Here is a 16,770-nt window from a genome sequence, read left to right on the forward strand (position 1 = left end):
CCCGACGAATCAGCTGATGGCACCATTATTTGCGGTGTGAAGCCCGTGGGCCTCGTTAGGTGAACCAATTAACATTTGATACCGGTGACGGCTTTGCTGGACCTAGTGCCTGGAAGCTTGTGCCAGTTTCTGTTCGCTACCACACTTAGAGGGCTGGATTATCCCGTCCTGCCCGTCGCAAGAATACCATGAGCGAGCCACGTAGAATGGAGAAGTCCATTGGCTTCGGGGTTCTCTGGCTGCGTCCGCCCGGCGACCGAAGAATCCCGCCCTCTGAAACATTTCCATTAAATCGTGCCCTGAGAAACCTTTCCATTAAATCACGCCCCAAATGTGGATGAATAGTGGAGTGGATCTCCCCCAAAAAGCTGGCCAGAAACACCCCGCCACCCTTATCCAAGATGACAAATATGTTTTGGTTCAATCACTCCCCATGTGCCGCAGGAGACTACATCTCAACAGAGAGAGAGTGCGGCACCTGTGCTATGTCCTCGCAGAAATAGCATCCGATCGCGGAGGACGACACCCGCTCCTGGTAGTCCTGAAGGTCACTGCAGCCTTCAGCCTTTATGCCAACGGGTCATTACAGTGCTCAAATGGGAACTTGCATGGAATTTCACAATCTACAACACGAGGTGCCGGATGCTCTGTATTCCCGTGCATCCAACTATATCACCTTCTAGCTGTACCAGGTCAACTAAGCTGCCCAGGCAGAAGAATCTGCTGCCATTATGCGGATGCCACAGGGCCAGGGTGCAACTGATGGCAGGAATGCCACCCTAGATGCATTGGGGCATCAGAAAGTGCCTATTATTAACAGGAAGAGGTTCCATTCCCTGAATCTTCAGACCACGTGCAGCCACCACCTCTGTATCATCCATGTGTGTGCCCGCTACTTAGTGTGCATGACAGCTTCATCCCGTCGTCCTCCACCACGCGATGCTCCATCCATGAGGATGTAACACAGGTGCCGCACTGTCTCTCTGCACATGGGCACGATTCAACCAAAACATATCTGTGTTGTCTTGGGTGAGATTGGCGGGCTATTGCTCGCCAGCTTTGTGGGTGAGATCCGTACAGCTACATCCTGAAGAACTCGGAGATCCTCTTCAAGGACCACCGCAGGCTGACCGATTAGCTCATGGGGGTTAAGGGGTACCCGCTGAGGTCTTTGCTGATGACGCCTGGGTGGAGGCCTGAGACTGAGGCAGAGACTCATTATAAAAAGGTCCAGGATGTCAACCATGCTGTTATTGAGCGTTGCATTGGACTGCTGAAAATTCGGTTCCAATGCCTGGACCACTCTGGTGGTGTTTTGCAGTACACCCCTCACAGGATCTCATGCTTTGTGGTAGGCTGCTGTGCCCTCCACAACCTGACATCTCGGCGTGACATGCTGGAGGAGATGGACCAGGAGGGCCTGAAGGACGAGCCGGAGGATGTAGGACAGGTAGCGGCAAGGGTCCGACGTGGCAGGAGGACCAGTGAGACCTTCACCATCTATGTCCATATGAGTCTATGTCCATCAGCTTAACTCCCCCCATTTCACCCCCTACCCTAGTGCCATCCTTCCTCCCCGACCACCATGTTTCATCCACCATGTGTCTGTGTTATATCATTCCAGGGTGATGCACTTTCAGCATATCACTATACAAGGCATGAGAGTGGTGATAACACACTGTGAGGAAAGCTCTGGTGCTCCTCAGTTTCTGCTAAAGTCTCACTCTTGGCTTTCTGCTGACAGCACGCTCACACCCATCCCCTGAACAGGGTCTGCACGGGGGCTTTTGACCTTGGATCACTTTGCCCAGGGGGTGGGGATTGGGGGAGCTGGGGACAATAGAGTCTGGTGGTGCAGGCAGGCCCACCTGTGAAGATTAATATGACAGAGGCTTCTATCAGGTTATATGTTTTAATAGTGAACTTAGTTACAGATAGCGAACCGCCGCCCCCACCACCCCACTCCCCACACCCACTCAGTGCTCCTTACTCTTCCTGATCTTTCGTAGTCTAGTGCATCATCTAGGTGTGTCCCCAGGATGCACATCAGAGTTGGAGGCAGCCAGCTGCTTTCGGTGAACTGTGGCCTTTTATGCCCTTGGCGGAAGTCCTCTGGAGGGCCTGGAGCCGGAGGGCCCGGCTGACCTACCAGTTTCACAGGCTTGCTGTGCCATCTTCTTTGTTCCTCTACCTTGAGATGCACTGGTGTCAGGAGGTGGAATTGCGAAGAAAGTGACCATCGCTGTCTTCTTGGTGGCAGGACCCGGGTTAGCCTCCAGCACTCGCTCCTCCTTGAGGGTGTCCACGGAGCCCTGGGGACTCGATGGGTTGGAGGAGCAGCTGGAGTGAAATTGGGAAATTCGGGAATTTGATTGGTGGCAGGTGGAACTGATGCAGCTCAGTGAAAACTGTTGGTTTGCTTCCAACATTGGACACTGATTCTCCTAGTCATGCTGCCCAACCTGACAGCAGCTGCCATTGCCTCCCAGGTAGTATTGCTGAACCTGTTTCTGATCCTCCAACCCCCTCGGGAAAACCAGGTAGCCTGCCTCTGCTTTGAGAAACTTGGCCAGGTCGGCATCACCAAAGTGAGGAGCAGGTCTGGTGGCTGCCATGCTTGTGTGTTGACTGGGAGTGAGTGGTGAGGTATTGTTTAAAAGCAGCTCCCTCTTGTTAGCAGCGAGAAGCTGAGGCACGAGTCAGGTGGATCAGACAGAGAGGGACCCAGTGACGTCAAGAATCTCGTGGAGGTTCATTTCGGCACTAAGTTCTGTGAATACGGCTGCGATTTCACCAACGCAGACATCGTAAAGCACCCCGCCAAATGCTCCCAAAATGACACCTTGAGATTTGTCCATTGAATCGCACCCAAAATCAAGAGGTGGGAATCATGTCACATGGACTTCTAGTTTGTGAAACCAGTAATGTTGCCTTATGGAGCTGAAAGCTGTCTATTGTTTGCCATCCTATAAACCACATAATAGAAAAAGAACTCTCTGCCCAAGTTCGATTATCTTGCCCCATCTACACTATGTATACTGGAAACTCTGCACTATCTCTTTCCAGTCTAATTAATCTCCGCATGCCTACCTCATCCTGTGAAGTCAATGCCAGCAGAAAAGTGAATCAACCAGCATCAGTTTTCAACCCGCTGACCTCTGCGGAAGGGCTATCTCATTGGACTTTGATTCAGGACTTTGGAATCCATGTGAAACAATTATACTTTCCTCTGTGGTCTTTGCCCTGTAAATCTCTCCCTCCTTTATTGTATGAATGCAAAGGGGGCAAAGTTGTGACCCACCTGTGTTTTGAATGTGTTCAAATTAACTACCCTTTGAGTTAATTAACCCACCCCCACCTGCTCATAAGATGATATCGTTATATATTACAAAAATCCTGTAGGTTAGTCTCCTGAAAGAGTCTGTGTAGCTGAGTAGCATTAAACAATATCAACAATTTCTAAGACAGAACCTATTATTTCACATAAAAAGCATATTCACAAAACCTATTATGATTTATTGATCACAAGTCAGAAAGAGTAATAAATACCAACTAATCCAAAGTGTAGGATCTATCTTTATTCTTCATGTGTGTCCAGCACTGCCACACTCAGCCAGGATCCGCTGGCTGGGGAGGCATCCGTGAGGGCTGGGGAAACTGGTAGGGGTGGCCAGGGGCTGGCCTGTGGGGTCACGGATGGTGGGTTGGATCTGTGCATGGCCGGTGCCATGTTGCACAGAGCGACCGCTGCAGGTCATCGCCGTGCGTATGCGTGGCCATGGACCCGGCCATTTTCGGCGTAGGAGCTAGGTGTTTCACAAGGCACCGCTGCTCGCCCCGCACCAGTCCCGGCATCGATGAGGGTTCGGACACGATTTTGACATTGTAAGTCACCCGCAAATTCTCAGTTTGTGCCGACACTAAGCTGCTGAAATGGAGAATCCAGCCCCCTATGTTTCTCATTCTAATTTTTCCCCAGTGCATTGCAAGAAGAAAACCTGAACATTCCTAGCTGCAAAGCCACAGGCCCTTGGAATCATATATTTAAATAAGCAATACGGAGAGGGCTGCAAGGACTAATATCACAGGGGCTAACTCACATTTGGAAATCTGAGTTACTTAATTGGAGGATGAAAATTACCTTCGGTTCAGTCAGGTGAGTTGGTTGAGTTTAAACTCCGAGAAATCACATGAAATCTCAGGGCCAATATAATTAAGTATTCTGTTAATTGATGGCACAAGATTTTTTTAAAATCCAAGACGCAATCTTCCTATGATTCATAAAGGTTCAACTGAGTCCCGGACAGGTGGCAGTGAAGAGACAACTATATTGTTAGTCCATGCTAGCTGGGAATCCCCTCACTAAAATGACCCCCAATTTATCTAAATTTGAAGCAAAAATATTCTGACCATGGAAAGTAGACACAATCAATTGGAGTGGACACTTGCTCAGTAGCCCAGCAGAAAAAAGCTGCTGCTTCAACGTGCTCACATTTATCAGGATTGAACCCCATGATTCCCCGATATAGAAACAAGCTTAGTGTTGCCAGGACATCTAAACTATAGCCCTAATACAAACTCCATTACAATTTACATTTATTTATAGGCTTAATTTGCCCTGAACATGATGTCACTGCTATTTGCTGTACATGTCTTGGGGGGGAAACCTTCTCGGTGATTAATTCAAATCAGTTTAAGTCTGTGGAGAACTCCAGAAATCAGATGAAATTGAGCCTGACTATAGTGGCCCACAAAGGAAGTTCTCCCATTTCAAAAAGAGAATCACAATCAGAAGATGCATATTTGACAAAACAGAAACCTTTCAGAATATTCTGAATTGGACAATCTGACTTCATCTGGCTAGAATGGAGTTCTTACACTTTAGAGTTTGTACATCTTTCATTTGTATCCTTACTTTACACATGAGGGCTCTTGGTTAGGCCACTCTTCCCTGTTGTTCCTGCCAAAGATTGTAACATCAACAGGTGAAGCATTGAGGTTAACTTTTGTGTAAGGAGGACAGTTTTATTTAAGTGCTCGATGATATCAGTGAGAGGCCTGATCTCTCTGTGTTTTCAGACAGGCAACTTAAGCTAATCACATTTTCTGTAGGCTTCTCTTTGATTTGGAAGGTGGAAAATCCAGTAGGGCTTTCACAATATCTAATGGCATCGCTCACCTCTCAAAAGCACTAATGCATATGGCAGCTACTAGAATTTATTTTTCATATTCTGTTGACAAGATGTCAGGCTGCAGGTCTTTGGATGGTGCACTGGAGATGCTGACAGAGCCACTGGGAATGTGCTTTTTCCTCTAATGGACGTGGCATGTCCTGGTAACCTTTTCAGCAGCAATGCAGAGGGGGATGGAATGTGTAAATGAGTGATGTATAGGAGGCCATTTAGATTATTGTATCTCTGTCAGTTCTTTCAAAGAGCTACTTATTTAGTTTCACTCTGCAACTCTTTTCCCATTGCCTTGCAACATGTTCCTCCCCAAGTATACAAACAAATAATTTTTTTTAAATTTAAAGTGCTGAATTCATTTTTTTTTCTAATTAAGGGGCGTGGCCAATTCACCTATTCTGCACTTCTTTGCGAGGGAGTGAAACCTACGCAGACACGGGGAGCATGTGCAAACTCCACACAGTCAGTGACCCGGGACTGGGATCGAACCCGGGTCCCCGGCACCATGAGACAGCAAGGGTAACCACTGCGCCACCATGCTGCCGTCAACCAAATTCTTCTTAAAAAGTTGTTAATAAATCAAATGTCACCACTCTTTTAGGCAGTGCATTTAAGATCATAAGAACACACTGCAATATATTTTTTCCTGATCACTATCTAGTCCATTTGCCAACTACCGTAATTACCTTAAATCTATATTCCTGGGTTACCGACTCTTATTATGGATACATTTTCTTCTTCTTAACTCTATCAAATTCTTTCTTATCCTTTTCTGCTCGTAAGTACAACAACCTTAGTTTTTCCAGTCTCTCCATATAACTCATCATTGTTTCATTCTAATAGGTCTCTTCTTACGAGCTTAAGACCTTGACATATTTCTTAAAATGTGTTGCCGAGAATTCTTAAGTAATATATTATCTGAGGCCCTACTAGCATTAATAAACATTTAACTGCCGTACTTTTTTATTTTATGCCTTTGTTTGTAAAGTTCAGGGTGTGCATTTTAATAATAATAATCATCTTTATTGTCACACGTAAGCTTACATTAACACTGCTATTAAGTTTCTGTGAAAATCCCCGAGTCGCCACATTCTGGCGCCTGTTCGGGTACACAGAGGGAGAATTCAGAATGTCCAATTCACCTAACAGCACGTCTTTTGGGACTTCTGGGAGGAAACCGGAGCAGCGGGAGGAAGCCCACGCAGACACGGGGAGAACATGCAGACTCCGCACAGACAGTGACCCAAGCCAGGAATCGAACCTGGGACCCTGGCTCTGTGAAGCAACAGTGCTAACCACTGTGCTACTGTGCTACCTATCTGTGGTTCAACTGCCTTATTCTGCCTGCTGATCCTCCACTCCCCGTGATGTAGGAGCAGTTTCATCTTCCGTGTGGGGTTATTCCCTGTGGCTCAGCTTAGTACAGAGGGAAACAAACACGACAACCTGGACAAGATGGCTTATTCAATCAAGCTTGTTACGTGTACACAGATAACAGACTGGATATCTGCCAAGACCTGTTCTGCTGAACAAAGACCAGAACACAGTACTTATACAACGTTCAAAAATCAATAGCCAACCCCAGTTGGATGTGATCCAGTCCCTGAAGTTGCTACTTTTAAACTTATCCGATAGAATTGCAAGCAGTGTTTAAATTTCACCCAATAGAATCGCAAACATTGCATGATTGATCCTCATCCTGACAGCTGTGTACAATCTCAGCAGATTGCGCTGACTATTTGTGAGAAACAGAACAACAGAACCAGCACCCTGAATTGTTTCACAAAGACCAGATGTCAGAAGTAATGTCCTTTTTCTCTATAGATAGACCTCTATAGATATGTCAGGAATAAAAGTATGACTAGGGTAAGAGTAGGGCCAGTCAAGGACAGTAGTGGGAAGTTGTGCGTGGAGTCCGAGGAGATAGGAGAGGTGCTAAATGAGTATTTTTCGTCTGTATTCACACAGGAAAAGGACAATGTTGTCGAGGAGAATATTGATTTACAGGCTACTAGACTAAAGGGCTTGAGGTTCATAAGGCGGAGGTGTTAGCGATTCTGGAAAGTGTTAAAATAGATAAGTCCCCAGGGCTGGATGGGATTTATCCTAGGATTCTCTGGGAAGCTCGGGAGGAAATTGCTGTGCCTTTGGCTTTGATCTTTAAGTCATCTTTGTCTACAGTAATAGTGCCAGTAGACTGGAGGATAGCAAATGTTGTCCCCTTGTTCAAGAAGGGGAGTAGAGACAATTACGGTAACTATAGACCAGTGAGCCTTACTTCTATTGTGGGCAAAGTCTTGGAAAGGTTTATAAGAGATCAGATGTATAATCATCTGGAAAGGAATAATTTGATCAGAGATACTCAGCATGGTTTTGTGAAGGGTAGGTCGTGCCTCACAAACCTTCTTCTTTGAGAAGGTGACCAAACAGGTGGATGAGGGTAAAGAAGTTGATGTGGTGTATATGGATTTCAGTAAAGCGTTTGATAAGGTTCCCCACGGTAAGCTATTGCAGAAAATACGGAGGCATGGGATTCAGGGTGATTTAGCAGTTTGGATCAGAAATTGGCTAGCCGGAAGAAGACAAAGGGTGGTGTGTGATGGGAAATGTTCAGACTGGAGTCCAGTTACTAGTGGTGTACCACAAGGATCTGTTTTGGGGCCACTGCTGTTTGTCATTTTTATAAATGACCTGGAGGAGGGCGTAGAAGGATGGGTGAGTAAATGTGCAGATGACACGAAAGTCGGTGGAGTTGTGGACAGTGTGGAAGGATGTTACAAGTTACAGAGGGACATAGATAAGCTGCAGAGCTGGGCTGACAGATGGCAAATGGAGTTTAATGCAGAAAAGTGTGAGGTGATTCATTTTGGAAGGAATAACAGAAAGACAGAGTACTGGGCTAATGGTAAAATTCGTGGTAGTGCGGATGAGCAGAGAAATCTTGGTGCCCATGTACATAGATCCCTGAAAGTTGCCACCCAGGTTGAGAGGGTTGTTAAGAAGACGTACGGTGTGTTAGCTTTTATCGGTAGAGGAATTGAGTTTCGGAGCCATGTTGCAGTTGTACAAAACTCTGGTGCGGCCTCATTTGAAGTATTATGTGCAGTTCTGGTCGCCGCATTATAGGAAGGATGTGGAAGCATTGGAAAGGGTGCAGAGGAGATTTACCAGGATGTTGCCTGGTATGGAGGGAAGAACTTATGAGGAAAGGCTGAGGGACTTGAGGCTGATTTCGTTAGAGAGAAGAAGGTTAAGAGGTGACTTAATTGAGGCATACAAGATGACCAGGGGATTAGATAGGGTGGACAGTGAGAGCCTTTTTCCTCCGATTGTGATGTCTAGTGCAAGGGGACATAGCTTTAAATTGAGGTGAGATAGATATAGGACAGATGTCAGAGGTAGGTTCTTTACTGAGAGATTAGTAAGGGCGTGGAATGCCCTGCCTGCAACAGTAGTGGATATGCCAACACTAAACGCATTCAAATGGTCATTGGATAGACATATGGACGATAAGGGAATAGTGTAAATGGGCTTTAGAGGCGTTTCACGGTCGGCGCAACATCGAGGGCCGAAGGGCCTGTACTGCGCTGTAATGTTCTAAGTTTTCATCAAGTTAGCTATACTAAATCCCATTTAATTACCTATTAATGCTATGTCCTAAAAACACATGTTTAATTTATCTCAATCCTTAATAAAATAACTTATGTAAAACTACTCTTGTGGCATGCTAACTATTCAGTTTTAAGAGGTATCATCGCTGAACCCCCCCCCCCCCCCCCCCCCCCCCCCCCTCACCCCCAAACCCCACTTCACCCTGTACCTACACTTATCCTTCCAAAGATCTCTCGCTTTGATGCTGCCTTTGGACTCCTGGCACCCTCTACCCACTCTTCCTCCTCAGTGAAGATGCCCCCAGTGGAGCATCTGAAATTCAGATCGCACAGCCCCGTGCACTGATGGCTGCAAAGGGCAGAAATGCTCAAAAGGGTTGACAAAAGAAAAGAGTCCTCAGAACACGACTAACAAGGGGCAGCACGGTGGTACAGTGGGTTAGCCCTACTGCCTCATGGTCCCAGGTTCGATCCTGGCTCGGGGTCACTGTCCGTGTGGAGTTTGCACAATCTTCCCGTGTTTGCGTGGGTTTCGCCCCCACAACCCAAAGATGTGCAGGTTAGGTGGATTGGCCACGCTAAATTGCTCCTTAATTCGAAAAAATTTATTGGGTATTCTAAATTTATATAAAAAAAGAATAAGACACAGGGCTAAATCACTGGCTTTTAAAGCAAACCAAGGCAGGCCAGCAGCACAGTTCAATTCCCATACCAGCAGGTGCCGGACAGGTGCTGGAATGTGGCGACTAGGGGCTTTTCACAGTAACTTCATTTGAAGCCTACTTGTCACAATAAGCAATTTTCATTTCATTTCAATTACTTTGGAGAAAAAGGTTTGAAATCTCAAAGCTAAAGTAACAGAAAACTCTCACCTGAATTCTTACCAACTCTCACAGCCAATGCTCCAGCTGCTTTTTATCCTGCCTGTGGATGAGAAAGTGAAAAAAACATGCTGGCTACCTGTCAGTTTTGTCCATGTGGCAACCTAGAAATCACATGGGCAACTTAAAATTCAAAGCTGTTGTCTTTTTAAATCCCTTAACCAGCTGTTTAATTGTCGGCAAGTGAGCTGCCGATTTTCATGTGTGCCTGCCGACAGAAATATTGCATGAGTGCACAATAACATTAGGAGGTGCACCTGATCTCTGCTCACGCAATTACACATTCTTCCAGGTTGGAAATAATGCGCAAAATTCAGGCCCAGGCTGTTTTACCAGGAAGAATGTGCAGATTACAGCTGTGCTAATATGGATGAACTATTAAATTTCAAGGGATACATTAGGAATATTAGGTTTCGTAAGGAGTTATGCTTTAAACTATCAATTTAGTTCTAAAATAGAATGGAGTTGAGGGTCTATACGTTTGTTGATTAGCATTTCCACCTGGACGCCAGGCTCATGTGATTCACATTGCCATGGAGATGAGTTATGAGAGAAAGAGTCCATAGAAAACCATTGTTTGATCAGTATACAGGTTTTCCTAAAAATAGCACTCAAATTCACAGGTAGGGTCAGTCTGCATGATCCAAGAGGGAGAAAGCAGAATTATTGAATCATAGAATTTACAGTGCAGAAGGTCTCTCGGCCCATTGAGTCTGCACCGGCCCTTGGAAAAAGCACCCTACTTAAGCCTTGCCTCCATCATATCCCCGTAAAGACAATTCAACATGGTCAATTTACCTAATATGCATATTTGGACTGTGGGAGTAAACCGGAGCACCCGAGGCAACCCGTGCAGCTTTGAATTTTAAGTTGCCCATGCAACTTAACGGGCAGAAAGTGCAAAATCCACACAGACAGTCACCCGAGGCCGGAATTGAACCCGGGTCCCTGAAGCTGAGGCAGCAGTGCTAACCACTGTGCCACCATGCCGCAATTGGAGACAGAAAATCCCTCTTGCCTACCACATAAAATATGGGTGGTAACAGACGCTCAGATTAAACAGACCAAGGCCATTAATATTTAAATGAACTTGGTAGATTTGTCTAGTTTTGCCTGGAACGAGCGATCACAATGGTAAATCATGAAAGTCTGCTTTGGCATAAGACGTTACCCAGATGGAAAAGGAAAAAGAAACTCAGAATAATTTTAATCTGGTTCTTGTAGAATTTAGTGTTTATTTAGGCGACAAAATAAAATATAAATATAGAGGGAGATTTTGGGTTATTTTAAAAGTTAATTGGGAATTTCTTTCCACAATTTAAAATATAGCTTGCTTATTGAAATAGTGTTGCCTTTGTTGCTTTTAGCAAAGTTTTAATTTGAAATCTTGTGTGATTCTTTCAGCAGAAGTTAGAATTTCTTTTCATACGTTTTCAGTCTAATACTCTTGACGTGATTAATCCAATACACCCCTTGCAGGTATCACACTTTATGGGTGGTATGGTGGCACAGTGGTTAGCACTGCTGTCTCATAGCTCCAGGTTCCCAGGTTCAATTCCAACCTCGGATGACTGTCTGTGTGGAATTTGCCCTTCCTCCCTGTTTCTGCGTGGGTTTCCTCCCACAGTCCAAAGATGTGTAGGTTAGGTGGATTGGCCATGCTAAATTGCCCCTCAAAAATGTTAGGTGGGGTTACTGTGTTATGGGGATAAGGTGGAGATGTGGTCTTAAGTAGAGTGCTCTTTCCAAGGGTCAGTGCATACTCGATGGGCCAATAGGCCTTCTTCTGCACTGTAGGGATTCTATGATCTCTATAAACTTGAAGTCATCCAAAACTTTGCTGTTCATGTCTTAATTCACACTGCATCTATGCTCACTAATCTATATTGGCTCTCATTAAGCAACACTTTGATTCAAAATTCCTACCCTTGTTTTTATATCCCCCTATGACCTCACTTTTCTCTCCGTATCTCTGTAACCTCTTCCAGCGCAGCTAATTCTTGGGCATCCCTGTTTTTAATTGTTCCACTATTGGTGGTCATGCCTTCAGTTGTCAAGGCCCCGTGTTTGGAATTCCCTCCCTACAACCTCCCACCTCCCTACCTCGCTTCTCTCCTTTAAGGTAGTCTGGAAACCTGTTTTGTCATCCAAGCTTTTGGTCATCTCATCTCATATATCCTTCTGTGGCTCAGTGTCATGTTTTGTTTTACAATGCTCCTGTGAAACACCTTGGGGTGATGCATTATGCCAAAGGTGCTATATAACTACACTACATTGTAGCCTATTTAAAATTATATTCGGAGTCAAGCATATATTGTGAAATTGCACGTCACACGACAAAGTACAGCTGACAGCTTTCCTTTGCATAGGGGCATGATCCCCCACTCCCTAATTATATTCTCCAGTGCTTTCAAATTGTATTTTTTGAGATCAACCAAGGGTCCTGAATTTCCACAGATTTGCGGCTGTGGTGACATTGGGCTGAATTTTCCGAATGTTGGAAGCGTATGCATGCCATGACTCTGAGGAAGGGGCAGTGCTCCGAAAGCTAGTGATTCAAAACAAACCTGTTGGACTTCAATCTGGTGTTGTAAGACTTCTCACTGTGTTCACTCCAGTCCAACGCCGGCATCGCCACATCATGATCCTGATGGTACCTGAGTCTCATTGACCTGTGCGATTTTCCCAGAGGTGGCTAATTAACATCCTTTTCCAAATAAGGGACAGCAGGCTGGGTGCACTGACAGGAGGGACAATTGGCATTCCCGAGGCTGTGGGCATTCAGCAGCCCCACTGGGAGCGCGGGGCATAGGTAGGAAACATCTTGGCACCCCAAAATAGAAGCTCCCTTTGAAGGCTGCTACAATTTCTTTAAGTGACTGCGGCTCCAGATGCCAGATCTTCATCTTAGAGGAGGATCCATCACTATGGCTCCGGAAGGAGATATTTAAAGGATTTATCAATGGCCTTTCAACCTATCAACAGGAAGCCACCTCTGGAATGAAGGCAGGTTGTACACGTGGTGGGCAGGTCCACTCTGATGGTGGAAAAAGTCTTTCTCCATTAGAAGATGGCCTTTAATCAGGCCCAAAAGTGTCATGATTAGCTGCCTACCTTGTTTGAGTAGGTTGCTGCCTTTCTTCCCCTGTTGCCTCTAGAAAATTCTCTTGGAGGCAGGAGTGTGTCAGGGAGCTGCCTTAACACAGCTCACCCTAATAACAATGTGCCTCCGCCTTCTGGGTTTTGGAAAATTTAGCATTTGCAGAGTTATGAAGATATAACGGGGACTGATTTTTTTCTGTGAATAAATGGGATTTTTGACACACCTCCACCTAAATTACAGCAGTATATATTCTGGGATATTCTGGGTCAAAATCTGTTACTTATCTCCTATGTTCTTAACCTTCCTGCATGCATCTATATTCCACCTAGTTATTACCTGTTATTCTCTATTCTCTGGTTTAACATAAAATTTATTTTGAAAAAAGAATAAGAATATGGCTAACGTCATGTTCATTCATGGTTCCTGCACTTGATTGATTTTATCTTTATATTCTATATTAGATTGTATTACATTGGAATTGCAGCCATTTACTTCATCAGTGAGATCTGTTTCAGTGGATGAGCCCAGGAAGGGCCTTTGTGTGTCAAATTACCTTCCTGGGAGTTAGATACTGTGGATATAATTTACCAAGTCAAATGTCAAATAGAGATGAATACTATACAGCTTTCTTTTTCACTGTAACAGACTCTGAGGATGTGGCAAATATATATTTTTTTCCTCACTGCAGCAGCGAAACTGAAAACGTATTGATCTGCAATCTGCAGAATACAACAGACACCTGGCCTAAATGTAGTGCTTACGTAGTTGTTGCAGCTCTTCCTGTCCTTGAGCTGTGTTCTAAAAGTGCCTGTGCGCACAAGATTTCTATTTGCACCATCCTGCGAAATAAAGCTCAGCATCAGTGCAGCGTACAACACAACTGTTCAAGGTTTTACTTGTGAGTGGTCCATAGATTATTGCCAGTAGAAACTGGACAATAAAATGTGACAGAAAACATCCTTAGCTTGCTTTCAGTCAGAGGGTTCGCCAAGAAGCTTGAAGTGCCTGCGTCAACCTTGGACATCTCAACATCAAGCATGTCTTTGAGCTCCACCTTCACCTCCAGGTGCCTGTAACAGAGATCATTGATAACTTCACAGGATTTCCTGTCACTGGGTGAACTTGCAGGCTTATGAGCACCTTTCTGAAACTTAATAAAAACATTTCTTCAGTGTCTAACGTTTCAGTCATCTTATTTGGGAATATGACAGTAAGGAGCATGTTTCACCTTTCACAAGTTGACAAGACACCATTTGAAGTTTCGCATTCTGTTCCAAATATGCTAGTCGCCCCCAAATTGGTTGCCCCTGTCACGGAGAATTACTGGATCTTCAGCAGTTTTCCAGAATCTCTGTGCACCCGTTGCTAACTGATGTTGGAAATACAAGTTATTTATACTCACTGCTCAGTGTTCTGCTTGGAGGCAGTCAGTTGCTGCAAGAGTTTCATAATTTAATGCTTTTCTCACTTCTAACATGCATGCACTACCCCACATATGTTGTGGAATAATGGAATTTACTATGCATATGACCGTATTTAATAACATAACAGTTTTGATACAATCATTCACACATTTTTAAAATTAAAACAAATTGCATTTACATTGCACCTTTAATGTAACAAATGTCCCAGGCACTTTGCAAATCAGAGTGGATTTTGAACAGTAATGGAAACGCTCAATGATGTCATCAAAATCATGGTCACAGCAGTCATCTTTGAGCTGGGCTGAGGACTGAAGTTAAAGGTGGAGAGGGTTAGAGAGAGTACCAGAGAATGGGGATGCACCATAGCATATTGCTTCAAACACTATCCTGTCCCACATACCAGGACAGATACCCTGGAGACTAGCTTGTAAGTGCGAGAAATTATCATGATACCGCATGTATTAATATTTTTTTCCAGAAAGGACTTGGATGCCAATTATGTGAAAATGCATTGCTTATTACAGCAAAAGGGTTTTCCTAAAAAGAATCTCCTAAGATAGCCTCATTCTGAATGTGGATTTGTGGACAGAAGAATATTCTTCATATTCAGAAGAAGTATCTCTGAAACCCAAATAATGTGAATTCAATAATCATGCCGGGTTTTTCAGAGACCTTTTGCAATTGATGTTGGGAGCTTCTCTTATTCCAAGAAGTTCATGTTAAAAACCCAGAACTCAGACATTTAGGAGTGAGTCAAGCAGCAGAAGACAATGAGGGAAGTCAGTCACTGTCTGCATGTGAGGAGAGGGTAGAGAAACTCTGATTTGCGGCTGTGTCAGATGATTGCCTCCTGAAGTGGTCTCATCTATTTATGTTATTCATTTGTTTAAATCTAATGAGCAATAATAGTACTAATTGTGCCAAGTATCTCAAGAATACTTAATGTCCTGTATGTTTTGCCTCATTGCCACGCCTGGAGTTAACCCAGTCTATCTTTAAAGAAATTGGAGTATATGGCCTGAAGTCAGTACTGGCTGAAGTGGATATGAAACCCGCCCAGGATCGCATTGTTAACGCAAAATTATGCTGGATGTTCAATTAATGGCTACCTGGCACAAAACTTGCTCAGTGAAAGGCTGAGCACTGCCAGGAAGGCCGGGAAGAGGGCAGGCGCTCAGAAAAGGGACAGTACGGGCTGGTGATCCAATGAGTTCCTTCAGGGGGGACAGCTGCTGTGGAGCATTCGAAGGGAGTTACTGACCCGCAACAGATAAATATCAGTGGAAAATTTGCCACAGGTCTCTAGGCAGCACCATCCGAGCTCAGTCCCCAGACACATTAGTTAATTTGAAAAATGAAAAATGGAAATGAAAATCACTTATTGTCACAAGTAGGCTTCAGTGAAGTTACTGTGAAAAGCCCCTAGTCGCCACAATCCGGCGCCTGGTCGGGGAGGCTGGTACGGGAATTGAACCGTGCTGCTGGCGTGCTTGGTCTGCTTTAAAAGCCAGTGATTTAGCCCAGTGTGCTAAACCAGCCCCTATTTTATTTTATTTGAGCCCTGATCTTTCATCCTTCCCTGGATGAAGGTTGTATCGTAAACATATATGCTGCCTTGCCAATTGGCCTGCAAGCCGTAAAGGCAGGTGGGCAGTGTAAAATCCCAATTTACTGCTGTTTAATTAATTTAAGCTGGCTTCTTGGTTGTCGGTCAGCATGCTTCCGAGTTGCACATGCGCCTGCCACCCAGATATCACGCAAGGACGGTATGACCTTGGGAAGTGTGCTCAATGTAGTCTCAGATACATTTAGGTACTCTCAGATCAGGCACCCACCTGCCCAAACAACAGAAAATTCTGGCCCAGTATTGAAGAACTGAAAATCATAAGGGAATTCATTGTTGCACACCCATGTCTAGCTAACATGAAAAAAGTAGATGTAATGCAATGGGAGGTGGCTTAAGAACAATTGATACATGATTTGAGCAAGTATCTGCAATTGGCCCAAAATCCTAGTAGGAGCAAGATGGAGCTGGCAGTGCTCAAAACAGAAAGACCTGTATAACTTTGCAGGTACAAGTAATTTTTGGGCCGGCACGGTGGCACAGTGGTTAGCATTGCTGCCTACGGCGCTGAGGACCCGGGTTCGAATCCCGGCCTGGGTCACTGTCTGTGTGGAGTTTGCACATTCTCCCCGTGTCTGCGCGGGTTTCACCCCCACAACCCAAAGATGTGCAGGATAGGTGGATTGGCTACGCTAAATTACCCCTTAATTGGAAAAAAATAATTGGGTACTCTAAATTTAAAGAAAAACATAATTTCTAACAGCATAATGAGGCGAATGATATTCTGAACCTTCCTTTAGACAGTTAAATCTGATTCAAAACATGTGTTTTACATTGTTTGTGCCTTTTCTGAGTAGGTTATTGTGCTATTTTTTATGTTGCTAATACTCAGGATGGATTCGTAGTGTACACAAAGACCACAAAAAGTTAAGTCGAATAAAAAAAAGCTAACATTTATTGCACTACTCTTATGCAGTTTGATCATCATTCCTAAAACAAGT

At 44.6% G+C, this 16,770-nt stretch overlaps 1 long non-coding RNA gene across 1 annotated transcript; it reads left to right on the forward strand.

Annotated features, from left to right (window-relative positions):
- Nucleotides 1-3,805: 3,805 nt before the first annotated feature.
- LOC119975476 lies at nt 3,806-13,912 on the forward strand. Its single transcript, XR_005462771.1, has 3 exons — nt 3,806-3,885; nt 3,980-4,156; nt 13,470-13,912. It is a non-coding gene; the product is annotated as an uncharacterized LOC119975476 (long non-coding RNA).
- Nucleotides 13,913-16,770: the final 2,858 nt, after the last annotated feature.

This window comes from Scyliorhinus canicula, chromosome 13 (genome assembly GCF_902713615.1).
Source record: "Scyliorhinus canicula chromosome 13, sScyCan1.1, whole genome shotgun sequence".
Classification (NCBI taxonomy): domain Eukaryota; kingdom Metazoa; phylum Chordata; class Chondrichthyes; order Carcharhiniformes; family Scyliorhinidae; genus Scyliorhinus; species Scyliorhinus canicula.